Raw genomic sequence first — 22302 nt, 5'->3', positions numbered from 1 at the left:
CTCAGAACACACAAAAGCACAAGCCCTTTGTCTCCCTACTTGCATGCCTGTGTATTATCTCCCTCCTCCCTGGAAGACCAGTGGGACCAAGCACAGAGGGATGGAAGCAGTGAGACCACTGGGCAGACTCAAGGAGAGAAGCTAAAAGCAAAAGCAAGGAAGTGGAGAGATGAAGGGAGACACTGTCTACACCATAAAGATAAATAAAGTGAGGCATCCAAGGACCCCCAGACTTGCACAAGAGAGCAGGCAGAGAAGAATGGAAAGAATAAATGGACAGAAAGATCAGTGGGCACCAGAGGTACGAGCGGGGGTAGGAGGCAGGAGCACAGGCAGATGCACTGGGGCATCTGAGTCTTCTTAAGAGGAGAGTGAGGGCACCCTATGTCTTTCCCAGCTGGAGATCTCTTCCAGGCTCCCCACTGTCTCTGGGGAGATCTCTGACAGTCTGACAGTCTCTGTACCATCTTTGTGAGTTTCTCAACAGGTTCTTCAACTTCTGGGGTTTTCCCAGTAGTGCTCAGACTTCCACTATGACCATTTCTGGGAGCACTGCAGTAACAGTCTTAGTGTCTCAGTGATATTTCTGTTTCTCAGTCCATCTCTGAAGGGCTCTTTTGCTTGGCCTGGGGCTTGGGGCAGGGAGTAAGTCGACAGTTCCCCAAAACCTCAACTGAAGCAGTGCCCTGGCCTTGGTGAGTCTACAAAGGCCCCCCCTTCCGCTTTTTTAATTTACAAAGTTCTTTTCCTGTAGTTAGTGTTTTTTGTATCCTGCCTAGGACTTTTTTTTTTCTCCCAACGTCAAAGTAAAAAAAGTATTCTCTTGTATGTCCTGCTGGAAGCTTTATTATTTAGGCTCTGAAATTTAAGCTTATGATCTGTCTTTGATTAACTTCTGTTTATGGAGTGAGGTAGAGGTTGGTTCATTTTTTCCCCTTGTGAATAACCAGTTGTCCCAGACCATTTATTTCAAAGACCCTCCCTCTCTGCTTGCCATTGAATTGTGTGAGTACCTTTACTGAAAGTCAAGCAAGCATATATGTGGAGATCTATTTCTGGACTCTATTCTGTTATTCTGTGTATATTCTTATGTCAGTGCCACAGCATTTAATGACCAGTTTTGTACCAAGCTTCAAGATCTGGTAGGATAAGTCTTCTACCTTTGTTTTGCTTTAAGATTTCTTGGCTATGCTCAGTCTTCATTATCATAGAGTCAGTTCATTAACTTATACCAACAACTTGCTAGGATTTTGACTGAGGGTACACTGGGCGTAATTTCTTCTTCTGCTCTCACTCTGATCTCTTCTGGCCATGTTCTCCCTCTGCCTTTCTAGGATCTGTCTGTCTCCCTCACAGTAGCCCCTGGAACTGCTTCCACTCTGCCTGGCCTTCTATGCCCAGCATTGCTGTTTCAGGAGTTTCCACTCCCATAGTGGCTAAAGCAGCCACCACATACCCTGAATTCAGCCTCCAGACCAGTAAGGTGCTCTTATTTGCACTGGGCCACTTACCAGTAAAGATGGTGGTTGGGCCCATTCTTTTACAGCCAGCCCTGGCTCTTGGAGAAGAGTGTAGGAACAGGCATTAGTGCCTGCTTTCAACTGTGTTTTGAGTATGTCTAAGGATGTCTACAACTCTTAAAGGGGTTTTGGTCCTGCTTGAGCTTCTGGCCATACCAACAGCTGGATGTCCGTTACCTGACTGCTTCCTTAAAAAGTTTCCAACTTCCTTCCTCATGGCCTGATCTGTCTTTCTGGTGCAAGAAGCATTCCCTCCAAGGATCCTGTTCCCCCTCCTCCCTCTGTCTCCTCTTCTTCTCCCCTCCATTCCCAGCAGGGGAGGCATGAGCAGCCTCTCCCCAGGTAGCTGAGGGCAGGAAATGAGGGGAGGGAAGACAGGAAAACAGGCTCTAGCTCCCCTTGATCAGGTGGTGGAAAGGATTGGGGTTCAGAAGAAGGAGAGAGGCCTGTCTGGGCATCCTCATAGCAGACATGTTGCAGATGAGAGAGACATAGACAATAGAGACAGAGATACTAGAGGAAGGTTCAGAAAGACAGAGATATGTGGATGTCAGTGAGGAGTTTAGAGACCAACAGACACACAATCCACAGGTGTCAGGGAAGAGGTGGCTGTGGCTTAGATGGAAGCCCTTAAAACCCCTTCCACTGAGATTCTGCTCTCAAGATGATAGGAAAGAACTCCACAGAGAGCTGTGGGCTGCATAGACATAGGAGTCACAGAAGGAAAGATGGAAAATCATGGAGGGCAGTGGAGAGCTGAGGGTTGCGGTCCCACCTGCCTTGATCACTGTTCCTCTCTGTTCCTCAGGCCTCAGGAGAAGAGCTCTGTCTGGGACTGGGCCATTGTGCTGATCACCCTCACTGTGGTGGCAACAATGGTCAGCCTACTGTATGGTACCAAGAAGGTGAGTGAAACTGTGGCCCAAACGTGGGGGTCCCAAGGCCCGTGGGGCTGGGACCTGGCATTCTAGGACTCTGAGAAGAACAGGGGCTTCAGGGAGGAGGATGACAACCTGCCACACTTAAAGGTCAGGGGGAAAAGGAAACCTTGTCTGGGTAGCTGAAACATTGACCAGGCAGGGATAGGGATTTGGGGCCACTAAAAGAGAGGCTGGGGAGGGCTAGAGGCTGGGGGGAAAGCCCAGGAAGACACTAAATTTAGCTCCAAGCAGTGAAGAGCTGTCTGCTCTGTGAATCATATCAACCTGGGTGTTGAATTCTAGCTCTACCATTATAGCTGTGTGATCTTGTGCAAGATACTTAACCTTTCTGTGCTCCAGATTTCTCATTAATAATAATAACTAATACTTAAATAGCATTTACTATATGCCAGGAACTATATACATACCCATGTACCTGTTGATATAGGTGCTATTATGACCCCTCATTTTATAGATGAGGTGTAGCCCTCATTTGATAGATGAATGCTGGGTAAAAGGAAAATGATAGCATCCATTTCAAAGGACTGTTGGAGAATGAACTATATATGTAAAGCACTTAAGTGCTTGGGATTGGTAAGTGCTTACTAAATTAGCCTTATTGATCACTATTATTGTTTTGCTTGAAAAGGAATGCTGAGAATCTGAGCTGTCAAAAAGAGACAGCAGTCTTTGGGGAGAGCTGAGGACTGGACAGCAGGTTCCGGGGGCCCTCAGTTAACCCAGACTATCCATCCCTCATCTCACAGGTCTGTTGGTTCCAGAAAAAAATTAGTGTGGAGTGTGGTTATGGTCCTGGGAGTTCTTTTTTTTTTTTTTTTTTTAAAGATTTTATTTATTTGACAGAGAGAAATCACAAGTAGTCGGAGAGGCAGGCAGAGAGAGAGAGAGGGAAGCAGGCTCCCTGCCGAGCAGAGAGCCCGATGCGGGACTCGATCCCTGGACCCTGAGATCATGACCTGAGCCGAAGGCAGCGGCTTAACCCACTGAGCCACCCAGGTGCCCGGTCCTGGGAGTTCTTACAACTGCCACCATGAGGACAGCAGCCAGTGCTACCCTGTCAAATGAAGGGATGGGGCCAGGATAGCTGAGTATTCCTCCCCCTTGGGCCTTCCTTCTTCCTCTCCAAAAGAGACTCATTCCCAGACTCAGCTTCCCATTCAGCTAGCTGGGACCATTTCCTACAGTGGATTCCTCGGGCTACTGACCCATCCAGGTCTCTTCCACCAACATTGTAAGGGAAAGTCCATGGTCAGTCACCAATTGGGAGGCTGAGATTCCAATCCTGGTCCTGCCACCAGCCTGCCATCTGTCACTTAAGTTCTCTGATGCCGTTTTCTCATCTGCAGAAGGAAGAACCAGAGCTCCATGGTCTCCAGGGGTCTTTCAGACTTCATGGAATCTAGGCCTGGATAGTTGGAACTTTTGCCCCTCACCCTTTCTTCCTATTCTACCCTCTTCCACAGAGCTCATTAGCTAAGGACACTTTGGGCCTCCCTGGCTTACGATGGGGGATTCTCCTTTCACAGCTCCTTTCATATGGAGCCCCTTTGGGCTGGCTCCTTCCCTCCCAAGACCCAAATTCTCTCACTGTCTCACCAGTTTCTCCTCACAGGTGAGGAACCCTGCTCTGTAATGCCCCCTTAGACCACTCTGAGTGGATGAAGGACACAATTCTTGCTAAATAAAACACTGCCCCTTCACTTGTCTCCTAGCCACTGTGTATTTGTCGAAGCATATGGGTTTTACCATAGGGCAGGCACTGCCTGATTCCGGTCTCCTATTTACCAGGTGTGTGACCTTGGGCAAGTCACTTCCCTGATCTGAGGTTGTTTATTCTCATTAGTAAAAGTGAGGCTGACATTGTTAACCTCATAGGTTATAACAAGGTAAGGTGCTTAGCACAGTCTTTGGTACATAATAAATGCTCAAACATTAGAAGCTAGTAGGGTTGTTTTGTGACTGGCCCCTCAGCCTCTACTCACACTAAGAAATCAAGTTGAGCCTCTAATCCCCCCAATTTCCTCTAACCCAGATCTATGGATCCTCTGGGGTAATTTGTGGCTAAAAGAGAAGGGAGGATGTTTATTTACCCAGCCAAAACAATCTCAGCACTGACATACTGACATACTGGTCTGGAGAGTTCTTTGTTCTAGGATCTCCTGGAGTCTCCATCTTTCCTTTCTCCTGATTCCTTGTTGGGGGGACTGTCCTATGCAGTAACATTATGTTGAGCAGCCTCTCTGGCCTCTATCCCCTAGATGTTAGTAGTACCCCTCCAAGTTGTGACAAGAATATCTCCGCGTTTTGCCAGACGTTTGTTGGGGGAGTAAAACTGTCCCTCTCTGTAGAGAACCACTTTTGTAGAGGTCTGGGTCCCTGGGGGAAAGGGTGAGGTTGGCGACTAGTGGACAAGGGTGTTGTCAGTCACTCTGAGTCCAGATGGAGTTGCAGTGGACGATCTGCTGCTGACTTTGTTCTGCCATCTTCTAGGGTGCATTGCCTGGGAACCAGGCCACTTAGTTCTGACGAGTCAGTCTTTAGCCTGACTCCATGGAGCCTCATCTAACTCCCATTAATTTCATAAATGAGCAGTTGGCCTGTTCTCCTCTTCTCAATCATGCCAGCCCTGCCTAGGGCTTAGGGACAAGTCATATCAAGTGATGAGATGAGAGAAAACCACATGTCCAGTCTACTGGTCCTCCCATGATTCCCACTGCCCTGAGGCCCTGGCCCTTTAGATCTTGACCTTCTCCACTCTCTCTGCCATCTCTACTTCCTGCAGAAACTCGTTAGGTGGCCCAGGTACCCACTCCATACGGCCCACTAGTATGTGCTTAACTGATTGTCTACTGTGTTCCAGGTGCTGTCTCAGGTGATGGGGAAGCAGCAGAGGTCAAGGCAAAGACCTCGCCTACAGGGTGCCTACCTTCCATGAGAGGAGGCCCACTGGGAGCAGATCAAGTGAGTCATAGTGGGGTGGTGACTTGGATACCTGGACTCATGGTTTTCTCTCTCATTGACCTTGGTAGTTTGTTCCCCACTGCAACTCCAGCTGCAGACACAGTCATTTGGGAGTCCAGTGAATGAATTTTGACAATCTTCTGAACTAATGCTTGTTCTAGGCAGGAAATCAAGAGAAAGGAAAGTTGGACACTCTAGGAGATCCTAGAAATGAGAAGTCTGCATCTCTATGAGGGGGGCTTGGAGGCAAAGAGATGGTTGCTGGGCTGATATGGGAGAGGAGGGGAGGTATGGGCTGAAGGCAGAGCCCCTGTATACCAAGTATCCCCACCAAAGATAAACTCAGCCTCTGTATTCTGCATCCCTGGTGAGGTGTGTGAGGTCAGGTTCTGGGCTTCTCTATCTATCTTGTCACTTGCCCCTATCACTGCCCCCATTGTCTCTGCATCTTGTGTCATCTCTGGACATCTGGAAGCACCTGTCTCTGCCATGGTGGGCCATGTGAGGGTTTTCCTCTTTGCTCTTTCACCTGATATGCATGGACGCTCCACCCAGGGCAAAAAGAGTGACCATGTGTGAGTAAGGGGTGTGGAAAGCAGGGCTGACGCGAGAGAGGCAGGAAGGCAAATGTGAAGCTGGAGAAGAACCAGAATTTAGATCTCTTCCCATACCTGACGACCCAATCATCTCTCTCTCCACTCCACCCATCAGAGTTCAGTCCTTCCAGAGTTTGGTCATTTGCTCCCTACCTCCCCAGAGTCCTGGAAGCCACCCCACCCAGTCCCCACTCCCTCTGCTGGGGCTGGGTCAGGAGTCTGCCCCCTCTGTGTTCCTTTTCTCAGATCCCACCCATTCGGCAGATACCCAGGGCCTGGTTCCATGACGCAGCAGCTGCGGTCTCCCGTTATCAGGGCACCCCTGTGGGGTGGGGTGGTTCCATTTGTTTAAGGTTTAGGCCTGAGGGGCCCCAGCCCCCATGACGTCAATTATGGACCCATATAAGCTGAAGAGACCCCAGTGCATGGCTCCAAGCAGCTGTCCTACTCTGACATGGCCCAGCCAGTCCACTGCATCCGCTCCACCTTTGGCCTCCAGTGCTGCCTCCTCATCCTTCTAGCTTCTTGGGAGGCAGGTAAGATGCCCTCACAGGCACAGGGGTCACCATAACACAGGGAGACAAAAGACAGAGAGGGATTGTTTCTTAACACTTTCAGGGTTGAATGACAAATCAAAGAAATGGATAGCAGGTAGATGTGTGTGGAAGGGGAAAGGGTGTGGGTACAGGTTTGTTGCAAAAGTTGCCTAGAATGTTCACTGCTCAAGTTTGTTGGCTAATGGGCACGTAGGAGATGAAATCCATCCTGTGCTTTACTTCTCAAGACACAGCCTGCAAGGCTGCATCAACCAGAGGGGGGCTTCTTCCAGTTTATATAAAGACACCGTACAGGCTGGGACAGCAGATGGGACCTGACATTTGCTGAGCATCTGCTCTGTGCAAGGAACTTACAGGTGCTCACAGTACTTCATCTCATTTTATCTCCTCACATCCCCTAAGGTGGTTAATAATATCCTACTTTATAGTGAGAAGAGTGTGACCCAGAGAGGTAAAGGGACTTGTCCAAAGTCATGCAGCTAGAGGGTAGCAAACAGGGATTCTGACACTCCACATTGCCTGCTTCCCTATGGAGACATGGGGTGCATTTCTCTTCCAAAAGCCCTGTTTTATGCTGACTTCAGTTCTACTCTGGAGTGTGGCCCATTTATCTAGTCTAGACTTCCCCACATCTGGCTGATACCAATAGAGGATGCTTACTGAGCACTTACTATGTGCTAGGTACTGGTGTACACACTTCATCCACTTTTACTTGTTTAATCCTTATAACAACTTGATAAGGTATGCGTATGTTTTTGTCTTTCCATGTTATAGTTGGGAAATATCCCAGGATTCGGTAGGAAAATGTATATGGAAAAGTTTAATGAGCAAAACAGAACCATAAGTTAAAGTGAAATCACCAAATTAGTTCACTTAGTTAAGAAAGAGCTCTGTGACTGACCCCAGGACATAGAGAGGCCAAACACAAAGGCAGTTTGGAGGGGACCTGGCTGATTTGAAGGAGGGTCTTCATAAGGCAGACATACACAAGTAGATTTGGAAGGACTCTCTGTGTACTGGATAGGGTTATCCATGGCAATGATGTTAATGATCATAAACCAGAGCCCAGAAAGTTGTGAGTCTGGATGCTCCAGACAGTATTTGGGGCAGGACGGGTAGAAGCTTCTCCTCCTAATAGTGTTTGGCTGAGGGTGATACTGGAGGAAGTTTCTTCTTCCCTGAGGTCAGGTCATGTTGGGCCCAGAAGGGCTGGGGGTGAGGGGATCAAGTGTATGGTAGATGGTAAGGGAAGGGGTTGAGGAATCTTCAAGCTGCCTCTGCTAGGTCTCAGCAGTGCATTCTATTTGTGCCCTGACTTGATGTCCTTCTGTCTACATTGAGGGTCTGGGGACAGAGGCATCAGGGCCCTCCTCGGCCTCCCAATTTCCAGTCTCTTCTCTGTCTTCCTGTCCAACTCAACTATAAAGACTGCTCTCCCACCTGCTGCTTTCTACCACCTTCTGTTGCACGGCTGCCCAGGAAGAGGAATTTGTAGGTACAGAGCAAAAGGGCATGAGTCATGAATCAACTCCATACACATTGGCTTTTGAGGGAGATTTGCTCTAGGACACAGAGAGGTGCAGGGCAGACTTGAGATCCAAATTCTAGAACAGAATACTCTGGGCTCTGTGTGTGTTGTCTGGGGAGATGGCCATTAGAACCTGCCTGGGTGGCATGGAGGGGAAGGCTGAGGGAAGGGCCAGGGAAGTGGACACTCAGATCCTGTAGAGAAGAACAAGTGGATGACAGGTGGGGAGGGCTTGAGACTGGGATAAGTTTGGGGTGGGGTAAGGTTGGAGCTGAAATATGGATCTGGCTGGGCACATGCCTCTGTCCAGCAGGGAGTAAAGCTAGGGTAGAGAGGGAAGAGTGATGACCGGGGAGGATGAAGATCTTTAGCCCACAGTTCTAGCCCTTGTCCCCCATCATTTATCCACAGGTCTAGTCAATACCCAGGCTCAGATAACTGGATCTTGGAAACTAAGAGTCTGTGTCATGTAGCCATAGAACCAGAGGTGCAGAAACTAGATTAAATTAGGGCAGCACAAGTGGGGCTGGGGTCATGGAGAGAATCTAAAAAGGATGTTTTCCTATAATAAATGTTATTTGATTTAATTTATATGACAGAAATAATATATGCTCATTATAGAAACTGGAAAATTGAAAAAATGAGAAAGAAAAATAAAATCTCTCCTAATACTCCCCAGTTACCTACCTAGGCAACCATTTCAGTATATTTCTCTTTAGTCTTTTTACTCTCAGTTTTAGGTCACAGATCGAGCTTATGTTTTATAGACATTTCAAGCATTTACCCATATTACTACAAATGGAGTAAGTCATTTCCTAGGGGCAGGACACCAAGAAACACCAGATACGCTCTTTTGGGTGAGGCTGCTCTGACAGCGACCCTGCGTCATGAGTCACCTAGCAGGATGTCTATCTTCTTTTCAAATAAGAAAATGAAACAGATTGAACAAACCTTTGGAACTACACATAGTTTTGATGTTGTGGGATTTGTTTTCATTCTTTAATCCAGGCTGAGCATCCACCTCCAGTGCCTTGTGCTAAGGCCAGAATTTCCTCTTTGCCTATCAGTGACCAAAAAATTTACTTTCAGGCCATTATTGTAGTCAGGGAAATAAATATCTCATGGTGATAAGTTCCTAGGGAAATAAAACTGCTACCAATGGTAGATTTACTGGGGAGAAGAGATGGTCATCTCATGGCTGGTGAAAGGGCGTGGTGTGAGTCACTGACTTGCCTCGTGGGTGAACTCAGAACCAAGGAATTCTTGAGTTTGACTCCAGATTTTACCATTGAGGGCTCCACAATTTGGTGATGTAGATCTGGGATTCTAAGATGTAGTTATCTGAGTCTAGTTATTATGTGGCTCTTGGGGTTAAATGACAGCCAGTATCCCAGAACTGGTGTGCTGAAGACTTCTTTTAACATCTCAGGGGCTCAGGGGACCTCAGTTGGTTAAGGGTGTACCTTTGGCTCTGGTCATGATCTCAGGGTCCTGGGATTGAGCCCCATATTGCACTCCCTGCTCAGTGGTAAGCCTGCTTCTCCCTCTCCCTCTGCTTGTGCTGTCTCTCACTCTCTCTCAAATAAATTAATAAAATCTAAAAAAAAACAAAACCCATACATCTCAGGGGCTCAATTATTTCACATGACAGAAATTACGCTTTGGTTTTCCAACCTTTGAAGGTCACGGCTATGTTTGCTTTTTTACTTAATGTGCATAAGCAAAGATTGTTGGCACTGTTCCTGAAGAGTTTTCATCAGTCTTAAAATATTCTGTTGATCACCCATTCAACAAATATGTATAAAGTGCTTCCTCTAGGCTAGGGACCTAATAATGAATAAAACAACAACAAAAAAAATCCCTGCCATTGTGGGAAGTTGGGAAGTACTCATTATATACTAGAGAATAATGAGTGTCATGTTGATAAAACACAGAAAGGGGAAGTGGCCCAGGAATGCAGGCTGCCCTTCGGAAGAGGTGGTCAGGGCAGGCCTCAGAGGTATATGGAGTAGGTTGGTCAGGAGAGACAGCAGTGACTGCAGAAGGCCACTCTCAGACTCCGCTTACTACCAGGAGAACAGGGCAAAGTATGAGACTGTTTCAAAGACTACAATTTGGATTCAACAAACTCTTTTAAAAAATCTTTTATGCTCAAGCTTTTGCAGTTGACATCATTGTTATTTATAGTTGAGAATGTGGAGCTTCTGAACATTTAAGTGACCTAAGCAAGGATGCAAAGCTGGTGAGGGACAAAGCCTGAATTCTGATCCTGTCCTCTGATTCTTTAAGGCCAGTGGAATTTTCCACTGTGCTGCTGCTGCTCATTTCTTCACTCTGTATATTTATTCAGCCCATATCACATTTAAAAGCATCTGGCATAGGGATTCCTGGGTGGCTCAATCAGTTAAGTTTCTGACTCTTGATTTCAGCTCAGGTCATGATTGCAGGGTTGTGAGATTGAGCCCTGTGTCAAGCCCTGTGCTGAGTGTGGAGTCTGACTCATATTCTCTTTCTTCCTCTGCCCCCCAATTCTCTCTCTAACAAAAATTAAAAATTAAAAAAAAAACCATCTGGGGTATAGTGAGAAGCCTGACTTTGCCAATTATTTAATCTCTTTGAACTTCCTTTCCTTACCTATAAAATAGTAAGATCATATACTTGTCTCACAGGTTTGTGGTGAAGATTAAATAAACAAATGTAGAGACAGCATTCTTTAGGGTTTCCACAAATGCCAGTGTTCTTTCTTTCCCAACAGCTGGACTGACCTATAGTTTGTGTAATGTAGTCTTAACAAGTAGGAGCCTGGGCCTGGGAACCCAGAATGTATGTTCAAACTCTGGCTCAACTTCTTACTTGGGGAGTGTCCTTGGGGGAGATTACTTAACCTCTCCGAACCTTGTTTTCTTATCTGTAAAAAGGAGAGAAGAGTGAATAGTTCTCAACTTCAAAGGGCTGTTGTGAGAAGTAAATGAGCTAATAGATGTCCTCATTCATAAGACCCGCCTGTCTCACAGTACGTGTGCAAGAAAGGCTGGCCATGGCCATTGCTGTGAGATTGTGTGCAAGTCACCATTCCTCCAGGTTGAAACTGGAAACTTAAGTTTCTTGGCTGTAAGATAGGCTGACAGCTTTCTAAGGCACCTTTTGGGGGGGCTATGAGATCAGTCATCCTAGAAGAAAATACAGAAAGAGATGTCTATGAGGCAACCACCTGAGCTCCTGGCCTAGAGAATGTGGCCAGTGAACAGCAGCTATCATTGGGATTGCTGCTGAGGGAATCAAATAATGGAACTAACATAATGGAGTGAGGGTCTGAAAATTCAGCCCTCCTTTCGCTCCCTAACCTCTAATCCCTTCAGAGACTTGGGCTTCTCTAGTATCCTCACCCCCTTCTTTTCCCACACAATTTCTTTCAAAGAGTTCCCCAGCCCTCTACTCTCAGAGCAGGGAGGTGGTGGACTGTGCTTTTCTATGATTGGGAATGGGTCCAGGTTCTGGTTGCCGCCTTGAGTTAACAGAGACTGGAAATCTCAGTTATGTAACAACACTAACTCTCACTCTTTGATGATCTAGCTAGGTATCAGAGACATCCCCTCTATCCCTATTAGTTGGTTTTCCATGTAATTAAGGCCCATATCTGCTCATTGATAGAGGTTTATTCTCTCACACCCTGTCCTTAAACATGGTCAGTCCCTTTCAGAATTCAGCTGCCTCATTCACTCCTCTCAGGACCCCAACCAGATACCCTTTTCTTTAAGGAAGGAGACCTTCATCTATCCCAGATGACTTCCAGTGTGTGAAGGGGTGAGGGAGTAGTGGGGAACCATAAGGATTGAGTCATCTCATCTACTTGTCTGCATCCAGACCAAATTTGAACACCAAAATGAAAGTTTCTCATCTCCCTCCTCTATCCACCCTCTATTCCTCTTCGTACCTTTCATTCATCATCTGTGTCTACTTATTAATCCCTGTGGGAAGTTCTGCCAGAAATCTTACCTCAGTCTCTCACATAGTTACATTTGAGATGGAGCTTGAATGTTATGGAAAAATGGAGATTCTGATATTTGTTCCCTTTCCTCTCAATTCTGTCATGGAAATGGAACTGCACTCCATAAGTATATAAACTCTAAAGGAGCATTTGTAAACAAGTTCCAATCGATATCTGATCTCAAAATCTTATGACTTGATGGGCAGGGTAAGAGGTAGAAATTGACAGGCACACAAATAACTAATGTCAAGTTGAATGTAGAAGGAAAGGGTATTAACAAATAATTTTTGGAGCACTAAGATGAAGCTAGATCTTATCTGTTTGGAAGGATCTGGAAAGATGTTATAAAGCCAGCAAGGTCTGAAGCTGAGAACTGAAGAGTAGATGAGGAAAAGAGGGGCGATGACATTCTTGCTGAAGGCATAACCTGAACAAAGGTCCAGAGACTAAAGGAGAGAGTGGGAATTATATATCATAGCATTCTGTGAATACTGGCTGGGGAGATATATCTAGGATAATAAAGGGATCCCTAGAGACAGAAGTGGACAGAGAAGCAAAGAAGAACATAATGGAAGTTTCTTATTTGCCTCTCTTCCTTCACAGGTGCTATTCAAAGATTTCAGAAAACTGATGAATCCCCAGCACCTGATCATTTGATCCCTTCTACTTCAGGCCTTGTTTATAGTACACCCTCTGATCATACTTCTCTTCATTCAGGCCACAGCCTTCTAAACATCAGTAAATCTACAGAAACCCATAAGCTAAAACGTCATTGCAATACTACACACAATTTCAAACCAATTTATAAACCTACAGGTAACTCCCAAAACTCTACAAATGATCATATAGTTCATCCTACTTCTGGGAAAAACCCCAGCAATCAAGGAAAAGACCCAAATGTCCAGAATGTACGCTCTGTTAACACTACTGACTCTACTAACACACATAAAGGACTGTCTGGTACAAAAGATCCAGTCCCAGCACCCAGGAACAAAACAGCTTGCCATAAGCCCAACATACAGAAAATGGGTACAGGAAACCAACATAAAACTGTAACACCTTCAAGAAACATCAACATTACTTTAAACAGTAAAAGCACTGCTTCACACAAGATCATAAGTCCTGTCCACAACTTGGTCAGTCCAGAGAGCAATGAAATACCTCATTCCTTCTCAGGCCAAAGCAAAACAACCACAAAGGTATCATCTGAGAGTAAAAAAATCCCAGAAAGGTCAAAAAGAGCTGAGGATCACAAAACATCTCCTAGTTCCAGAACTACAGTTCCCGCAGGCAAGACTGAGATGAAGACTACAGAACCCATAAACAGGAGTACATCAGCCACTGAGAATAACACACCAGTGCTAGCAACACTTAGAGAAGGGGGACATAGGACCACATCAGCTCATATACATATCACAAGATCACTAGAAAACTCACTGGAACATGGAAGAGGGACCACATTGCTTTATAGGAAGAACACAGGAGTTCCAGTAGAGTCTACAAAACATGGAGAAGGGACTAAATCAACTGATAAGACCATCACAACAACCCAAGAAAACACCAAGAAACATGGACAGAGCAGCACTCCGTTGAGCAGGAAGAGCATGAAAGCCCCATCAGGGTCCACAGCTGATGTGGGGAAGACCACAGGAGCCCTGGAAGGGTCCAAGACCCATGTGGAGAAGACCACCCTAGCCAAGAGAAAGACCACAAGAGCGCCAGAAGATGCGGGGAAGACCACAGGAGCCCTGGAAGGGTCCAAGACCCATGTGGAGAAGACCACCCTAGCCAAGAGAAAGACCACAAGAGCCCCAGAAGGGTCCACAGAAGATTCGTGGAAGACCACAGGGGCCCTAGAAGGGTCCAACAACCATGGACAGGAGACCACACTAGCCAATGGGAAGATCACAAGATCCCCAGAAGGGTCCATGAGAGATGCGGGGAAGACCACAAGAGCCCTAGAACGGTCCAAAGACCATGCCGAGACCACCCTACCCAATGGGAAGACCACAAGAGCCCCAGAAGGGTCCACGAAAAATGTGGGGAAGACCAAAGGAGCCCTGGAAGGGTCCAAGGACCGTGGGGAGAAGACCACGCTATCCAATGAGATGACCACAAGGTCCCCAGTAGAGTCCACGGAAAACACGGGGAAGACCACAGGAGCACTAGAAGGGTCTAAGGACCGTGGAGAAAAGCCCACCCTAGCCAACGGGATGACCACAAGAGCCCCAGAAAGGTCCACGGAAAATGTGGGGAAGACCACAGGAGTCCTAGAAGGGTCCAAGGACCGTGGGGAGAAGACCACCTTAGCCAACCAAAAGACCACAAGAACCGCAGAGGGGACCACGGAAGATGGGGGGAAGACCACAGGAGCCCTAGAAGGGTCCAAGGACCATGGAGTGAAGACCACCCTAGCCAATGGGAAAACCACAAGAGCCCCAGTGGGGTCCACAGAAGATGGGGGTAAGACCACAGGAGCCCTGGAAGGGTCCAGAGACCGTAGAGAGAAGACCACTCTATCCAATGGGAAGATCACAAGAGCCCCAGAAGGGTCCACGGAAGATGCGGAGAAGACCACAGGAACCCTAGAAGGCTCCAAAGACCATGCGGAGACCACCCTAGCCAGTGGGAAGACCACAAGTGCCCCAGAAGTGTCCACAGAAGACACGGGGAAGACCACAGGAGCCCTGGAAGGGTCCAAGGACCATGGAGAGAAGACCACACTAGCCAATGGGAAGATCACAAGAGCCCCAGAAGGGTCCACAGAAGATGCGGGGAAGACCACAGGAGCCCTAGAAGGCTCCAAGGACCATGCAGAGACCACCCTAGCCAGTGGGAAGACCTCAAGAGCCCCAGAAGGGTACACGGAAGATGTGGGGAAGACCACAGGAGCCACAGAAGGGTCCAAGGACCATGGGGAGAAGAACACCTTAGCCAATGGGAAGACCACAAAAGCCCCAGAAGGATCCACGGAAGACACAGGGAAGACTACAGGAGTACTAGAAGGGTCTAAGGACCATGGAGAAAAGCCCACCCTAGCCAACGGGATGACCACAAGAGCCCCAGAAAGGTCCACGGAAAATGTGGGGAAGACCACAGGAGTCCTAGAAGGGTCCAAGGACCGTGGGGAGAAGACCACCTTAGCCAACCAAAAGACCACAAGAAGCCCAGAGGGGTCCATGGAAGATGGGGGGAAGACCACAGGAGCCCTCGAAAGGTCCAACAACCGTGGACAGGAGACAACACTAGCCAATGGGAAGATCACAAGGGCCCCAGAAGGGTCCACGGAAGATGTGGGGAAGACCACAGGAGCCCTAGAAGGATCCAAAGACCATGTGGAGACCACCCCAGCCAGTGGGAAGACTACAAGAGCCCCAGAAGAGTCCACAGAAGATGCAGGGAAAACCACAGGAGGCCCAGAAAGGTCCACGAAAGATGCGGGGAAGACCACAGGAGCCCTAGAAGGGTCCAAAGACCATGCGGAGACCACCCTAGCCAATGGGAAGACCAGAAGAGCCCCAGAAGAGTCCACGGAAGATGTGGGGAAGACCACAGGAGCACTAGAAGGGTCCAAAGACCATGCAGAGACTACCCTAGCCAGTGGGAAGACCACAAGAACCCCAGAAAAGTCCACGGAAGATGTGGGGAAGACCACAGGAGCCATAGAAGGGTCCAAAGACCATGTGGAGACCACCCTAGCCAGTGGGAAGACCACAAGAGCCCCACAAGGGTCCACGGAAGATGCAGGGAAAACCACAGGAGCCCCAGAAAGGTCCACGGAAGATGCGGGGAAGACCACAGGAGCCCTGAAAGGGTCCAACAACAGTGGACAGGAGACCACCCTAGCCAACGGGAAGACCACGAGAGCCCCAGAAGGGTCCACAGAAGATGCGGGGAAGACCACAGGAGCCCTAGAAGGATCCAAAGACCATGCGGGGACTACCATAGCCAGTGGGAAGACCACAAGAGCCCCAGAGCAGTCCACGGAAGATGCGGGGAGGACCACAGGAGCCCTAGAAGGGTCAAAAGACCATGCGGAGACCACCCTAGCCAGTGGGAAGACCACAAGAGCCCCAGAAGTGTCCACAGAAGATGCGGGGAAGACCACAGGAGCCATAGAAGTTTCCAAGGACCATGCGGAGACCACTCTAGCCAATGGGAAGACCACAAGAGCCCCAGAAGGGTCCACGGAAAATGTGGGGAAGACCACAGGAGTCTTAGAAGGGTCCAAGGACCGTGGGAAGAAGAGCACCTTAGCCAACCAAAAGACCACAAGAACCTCAGAGGCATCCACGGAAAATCGGGGGAAGACCACAGGAGCCCTGGAAGGGTCCAACAACCAGGGACAGGAGACCACACTAGCCAACGGAAAGACCACGAGAGCCCCAGAAGTGTCCACGGAAGATGCGGGGAAGACCACAGGAGCCCCAGAAGGGTCCAAAGACCATGTGGAGACCACCCTAGCCAGTGGGAAGACCACAAGAGCCCCAGAAGGGTCCACGGAAGATGCGGGGAAGACCACAGGAGCCCCAGAAGGGTCCAAAGACCATGCGGAGACCACCCTAGCCAGTGGGAAGACCACAAGAGCCCCAGAAGGGTCCACGGAAGATACGGGGAAGACCACAGGAGCCCCAGAAGGGTCCAAAGACCATGCGGAGACCACCCTAGCCAGTGGGAAGACCACAAGAGCCCCAGAAGAGTCCACGGAAGATGCGGGGAAGACCACAGGAGCCCTAGAAGGGTCCAAAGACCATGCGGAGACCACCCTAGCCAGTGGGAAGACCACAAGAGCCCCAGAAGGGTCCACGGAAAATGTGGGGAAGACCACAGGAGTCCTAGAAGGGTCCAAGGACCGTGGGGAGAAGACTACCTTAGCCAACCAAAAGACCACAAGAATCCCAGAGGGGTCCACAGAGGATGGGGGTAAGACCACAGGAGCCCTAGAAGGGTCCAACAATCATGGACAGGAGACCACACTAGCCAATGGGAAGATCACAAGAGCCCCAGAAGTGTCCACCGAAGATGAAGGGATGACCATAGGAACCCTAGAAGGGTCCAAAGACCATGTGGAGACCACCCTAGCCAGTGCGAAGACCACAAGAGCCCCAGAAGGGTCTACGGAAGATGCAGGGGAAACCACAGGAACCCCAGAAAGGTCCACGGAAGATGCGGGGAGGACCACGGAAGCCCTAGAAGGGTCCAAAGACCATGCGGAGACCACCCTAGCCAGTGGGAAGACCACAAGAGCCCCAGAATGGTCCACGGAAAATGTGGGAAAGACCACAGGAGCCCTGGAAGGGTCCAACAACCGTGGACAGGAGACCACCCTAGCCAATGGGAAGACCACGAGAGCTCCAGAAAGGTCCACAGAAGATGCAGGGAAGACCACAGGAGCCCTAGAACGGTCCAAGGACCAGGGAGAGAAGACCACCCTAGCCTATGGGAAGACCACAAGAGCCCCAGAGGGGTCCACAGAAGATGGGGGGAAGACCACAGGAGCCCTGGAAGGGTCCAAGGACCGTGGACAGACGACCACGCTAGCCAATGGGAAGATCACAAGAACCCCAGAAGGGTCCACGGAAGACGTGGGGAAGACCACAGGAGCCATAAAAGGCTCCAAGGACCATGCGGAGAAGACTACCTTAGCCAACGGGAAGACCACAATAGCCCCGGAAGGGCTCACAGATGTGGGGAAGACCACAAGAGCCCTAGAAGGGTCCAAGGACCGTGGGGAGAAGACTACCTTAGCCAATCAGAAGATCACAAGAACCCCAGAAGGGTCCACGGAAGATGCGGGGAAGACCATAGGAGCCCCAGAAAAGTCTAAGGGCCATGGGCAGAAGACCACCGTAGCCAACAGGAAGACCATAAGAGCCCCAGAAGGGTCCACAGAAGATGTGGGGAAGACCACAGGAGCCCTGGAAGGGTCCAAGGACCATGGACAAAAGACCACCCTAGCCAACAGGAAGACCACAGGAGCCCTGGAAGGGTCCAAGGACCGTGCAGAGAAAAACACCCTAGCCAATGGGAAGACCACAAGAGCACCAGAAACTTCCATGGAAGATGCGGGGAAGACCATAGGAGCCCTAGAGGGGACCAAGGACCATGCAGAGAAGATCACCCAAGCCAATGAGAGGATTACAAGAACTCCAGCCAAATCTACAGAACGTGACCAAACTGTCAATAATACTTCTTCTGGTTCAAATAAAAAGGATATTACACATGAGGTGCCCATCGGTTCTTTTACACTCACCACATCTCACATGGAGCTTAGTTTCACTATATCAGAAACCCCGGACAACAAAAGCCATCCATATCAAAACAAAGATGGCTCACACAGAGGTCTTCATACTGGCGGAATGAGCAAGAATGATTCATTCCCTGCATGGGCCATAGTTATTGTGGTCCTGGTGGCTGTAATTCTCTTCCTCATGTTCCTTGGCCTTATCTTTTTGGTAAGGAAGAGGGATGCTACAGGGGAACGAACCCATGAGATAGGGAGTTGACAAAAGATTATGGATCTGAACCAGAGGGAGTAATTAGCTTAGAAAAAGAGGCATGTTCGGTGGTGGTGGGGGGATGGTAATAAAGGGGTAATAAAGGGGTGGTGGTGGTGGAAACTATGGGGAAAGATAGTGAGGCATGGGGCATGAACAATGTCATATTGGAGAGAAGTCTGTGGCTAAGAAGAAAAGGATGTAAGAGCCTTTTTTTTAAAAATTTTTTTTTTTTTTTTAATTTGACAGAGGGAGTGAGATCACAAGTAGGCAGAAAGGCAGGCAGAGGGAGAGAGGGAAGCAGCTCCCTGCTGAGCAGAGAGCCCAATGCGGGGCTCGATCCCAGAACCCTGAGACCACGACCTGAGCTGAAAGCAGAGGGTTAACCCTCTGAGCCACCCAGGCGCCCCCCAAAAAAGGATGTAGACTAGGGAAAAATTGGGGGTTGGAGAAAGAATCTGGAATGTGAGAATAGAGGATATTAGGATAGGAAAAATTGGACAGAGGAGGGAGTTGGAGAAGTCTGGGACTTAATGCATGGGGTCTGGGGCTGGAATAAGGATCAAAGTTTGGTTGGAATCTTGAGAAAGTATGAAGCTAAAGGTCTAGGGTCAGGAAGAATAGTCAAAGGATTATAGGTATTGAGGAAAGCAAATGGCACAGCAGATGAAACTCATTCTTCCTTTCTCCTAATAACAGGTCTCCTATATGACAAAAACACGGCGTGCACTGATACAGAACAAGGAGGACGGTGACCCAGAGAATGATGGGGGCCCTAATTCCTATCCAGTCTACCTGATGGAGCAGCAGACTCTTGGCACAGGCCAGATCGCTTCCCCACGGTGATTGTTTAGAAAGTGCCCAGCTCTTCCATGCCCTTCCTAAGATGAGGAATTAGACTCACAATTCGTATTTCCTGGACTCCAGGAAGGGCAAAGTACTGGCAGTTAACAGCATTAACCCTTCATCTGCAGTGTTCTTATTGAAACTGGTCTAAAGATGCGATAAGCAAGAAGGATGTGAGTCTGGCGGGTATAAAAGAAAGAATGAATAATATGAGCATGTGTTCTTTTTAGAAGATGATGGTTTCAAAATGAAAGGATGTTTGATGGACATATGGGGTGGGCACAAATCCTGGACACATACTGAGTCTTGGGAGGAGCAGCCTGGCTAAGGGAAGTTTGGGGGTCTTAGAAGGCAATGTCCCAGATCTGACTGTAAGTTGGGTTTCAGGACCAATCTATAATACTTCTATCTATTACTTAGACTTTTTATGTAAGCAGGCTTGTCTTTGAGTTCTGAGGACACTTGACTCCCTCCTTTTTAAAATGAAAAAGTAGGATCTGAGAAGAAAAGAGGACATATTTCCTTCACTATCTCTACACCTGGGAAAAAGGAAAATTTGAGAAAAGATAATAAATATCTCTCATTCATATGGTTCTTACCTCATCCTCCTGAATCCTTTCATTTTTCTAAATGTCTATAGTAGGCATCCTGCTGATTTGGCTTGCTGGGTTGTAGGTGGCATGCAGGGAGGGATTTTTGTCTGGCCTACGGTGTTACCTATTCATCCCCATCAGGCCTTCCCTGATGGTGTTTCCCACTCATCATTTACTTTCCTATTTGTTCTACCAAAAGCCAGTCCAGGCTTTTTACTGGAGGAGTCACTCACCTTCTCTGTTGCCCCCATTCTGTCTCTCTTCATGCTTTGACCCCAGATTCTGATTTTCCTCCATGTAGACATCTCATCTGGATTTTCTCTCCAACTTATTAAAACCCTTTGGCCTATTACCGATTTGGTAGAGGGGGAAAGACAGATAATGGATAGCTCCTTATCTATTGGTCTTTTTATAATAAAGTATAAAATATTTGTAAAATAAGAACATCATAATTACTGGTAGTTGGGAGAAGTTGGGAGAAGTCCTGGCTGGTGTTTCTGACTTTGGCTGTGACCTTACAGATGACCTTAATCAGGAGTGGGTAGAGAACAGGAATTCTTTGGAGGATCATGGAAGAGGAGGTTGAATTTCTATTGCTCCTAAGATGAGTCATTCCTGAGTTCCTGCTGGGCTCATTTGCATGTTGACAAAACAAGAGAGAATGTGTTAGTTAATAAGCAAGTATTTCTAAGCACATTTTATAAATTCTGTTGAGGATTATAAAGAAGTATAAGGCATAGTTGTCACCTGAGACATCAATATAGGAAAATTAAAATTAAATACGTAATTCACTAAGGGTTATCACAAGTCAATATTACACAGAATTAAACAGGATTCTAATGAATCAAACCCAGTATTTATGGGCAACTACTACATCCCAAATTTATGTTAGGACATTAGCCCTGCTCTAAAACCATTCTACACCCAACCAACAAACAGAGCCTTGGCTCTCTTACCAGAGGAGGATCAGAAACTTTCCTGAGCAGAAATATGATTTAGTTTATCATAGGCCTTCCAACTTGAACTTCATTTGGAATCAAAAGGCAGTCAATATCTGCTACTTTTGGTATTCCCATTTGAAGGAAGCTGGACATCTACCATGGACAGTAGTCCTAATGTAGACACTTTTGAGTTATCTGCCACAGTCCACTCCAGACTGGGGGAGGTGGTGGTCCTCAGGTCTCAGGATCTCTCTGAATCTCCCACCAGAGTTCTGCTCTGCTAAAGGCAGAATTGTAGCTTGGATCCCAGATTGTTGGCATGCCAGATGTAAGAGGGACCCTAGAGCTAGGTCCCGGGAAAGAGTCTTGAGGCAGGGACACCTGGGTTCTGGAAGAGGGTGGGGTGCCTGAGGAAAAAAAGGACAAGAATGCCAGGTTTTTAATCACCTGGGCAGATGGCAACTCAGAATGTGGCAATTGTCGGGACAGGAGTGTCATTCTTTCTCAGAAGAAAAGAAGATACCGCCTATCCCTAGCCTCTAACCATTGAATTTCTCTAGCTTGGACCCTAATTTAAAAAACAAAACAAAACCAAGCAAGAACACAGCTGCCCACCCCCACCCCCATGCCTGAGAGGGCCAAACATCCAGCCTGACAAGGCACCCAAATGGAGCACTAGGGGTCACAGGGTGTATATTGGGGAGTAGAGGGCTCTCCAAACTCACCAGGGACTGTGGGCCTCAGCAAAGAGGTTGATTGTCTCCTTTCCCACTTCTCTCCTCTGCTACTAAGGCTCACTTTGAAATCTAGAGGGAAATTCTCTGACAAGCTCTCATTAGAGAAAATTACATAATGAGCCATAAGGACGGAATGGCTCCCTCCTCACAAGTTTAATGTAATGCCCCACCCAGACACCCCCAGGAGAGATCAGTGCCCAAGAGCCCTAGAGCTGAGGTGGGCACTAGGTGCAAGGGCAGAGGGGTGAGCCCAGGCAAGGCTGGCCAGGATCAGGGGTGAGGCACAAGGGACTAGAGCAGTGGGGATTCTGTGGTCCCTGAGTATGTGGCCCTCCCCTCTTCCCTCTAGGTTCCACTTGGCTTGAGGTTCTTGGATTTTGCTCAGTAATTGAGCAGATCAGTGGTTCACAGCTGGCACCCCCACCCCGGGGTCACCCCTTCTGCCCCAGCACCCTGCAGCCTGCCTTGGACAACACAAGGCCTCCAGCTGAACCTTGCCTCTGCAGTTCAAGTCAGCACAGCCCTCAGCTCTCTGAGGGGTGCAGTTCCTAGCCTGGGCTTCCCACACCAAGCGCTTCCTTCTATTCGCACACCATT

At 48.2% G+C, this 22302-nt stretch overlaps 1 protein-coding gene across 1 annotated transcript in view; it reads left to right on the top strand.

The window, feature by feature from the left end:
• The first annotated feature begins 8041 nt into the window (after nucleotides 1–8041).
• MUC21 (mucin 21, cell surface associated) overlaps nucleotides 8042–22302 on the top strand; it is a 39142-nt gene continuing 24881 nt past the window's right edge. The window contains exons 1-2 of the mRNA XM_032338070.1: nucleotides 8042–8070; nucleotides 19288–19430. The gene's annotated coding sequence lies outside the window, so the exon portion shown is untranslated. The remainder of the gene's footprint in view (nucleotides 8071–19287; nucleotides 19431–22302) is intronic.

The sequence above is a fragment of the Mustela erminea genome, chromosome 4 (assembly GCF_009829155.1).
Source record: "Mustela erminea isolate mMusErm1 chromosome 4, mMusErm1.Pri, whole genome shotgun sequence".
NCBI lineage: Eukaryota > Metazoa > Chordata > Mammalia > Carnivora > Mustelidae > Mustela > Mustela erminea.
The sequence above is the reverse complement of the archived record's forward strand: the minus strand, read 5'-3'. Positions and strand labels throughout refer to the sequence as shown.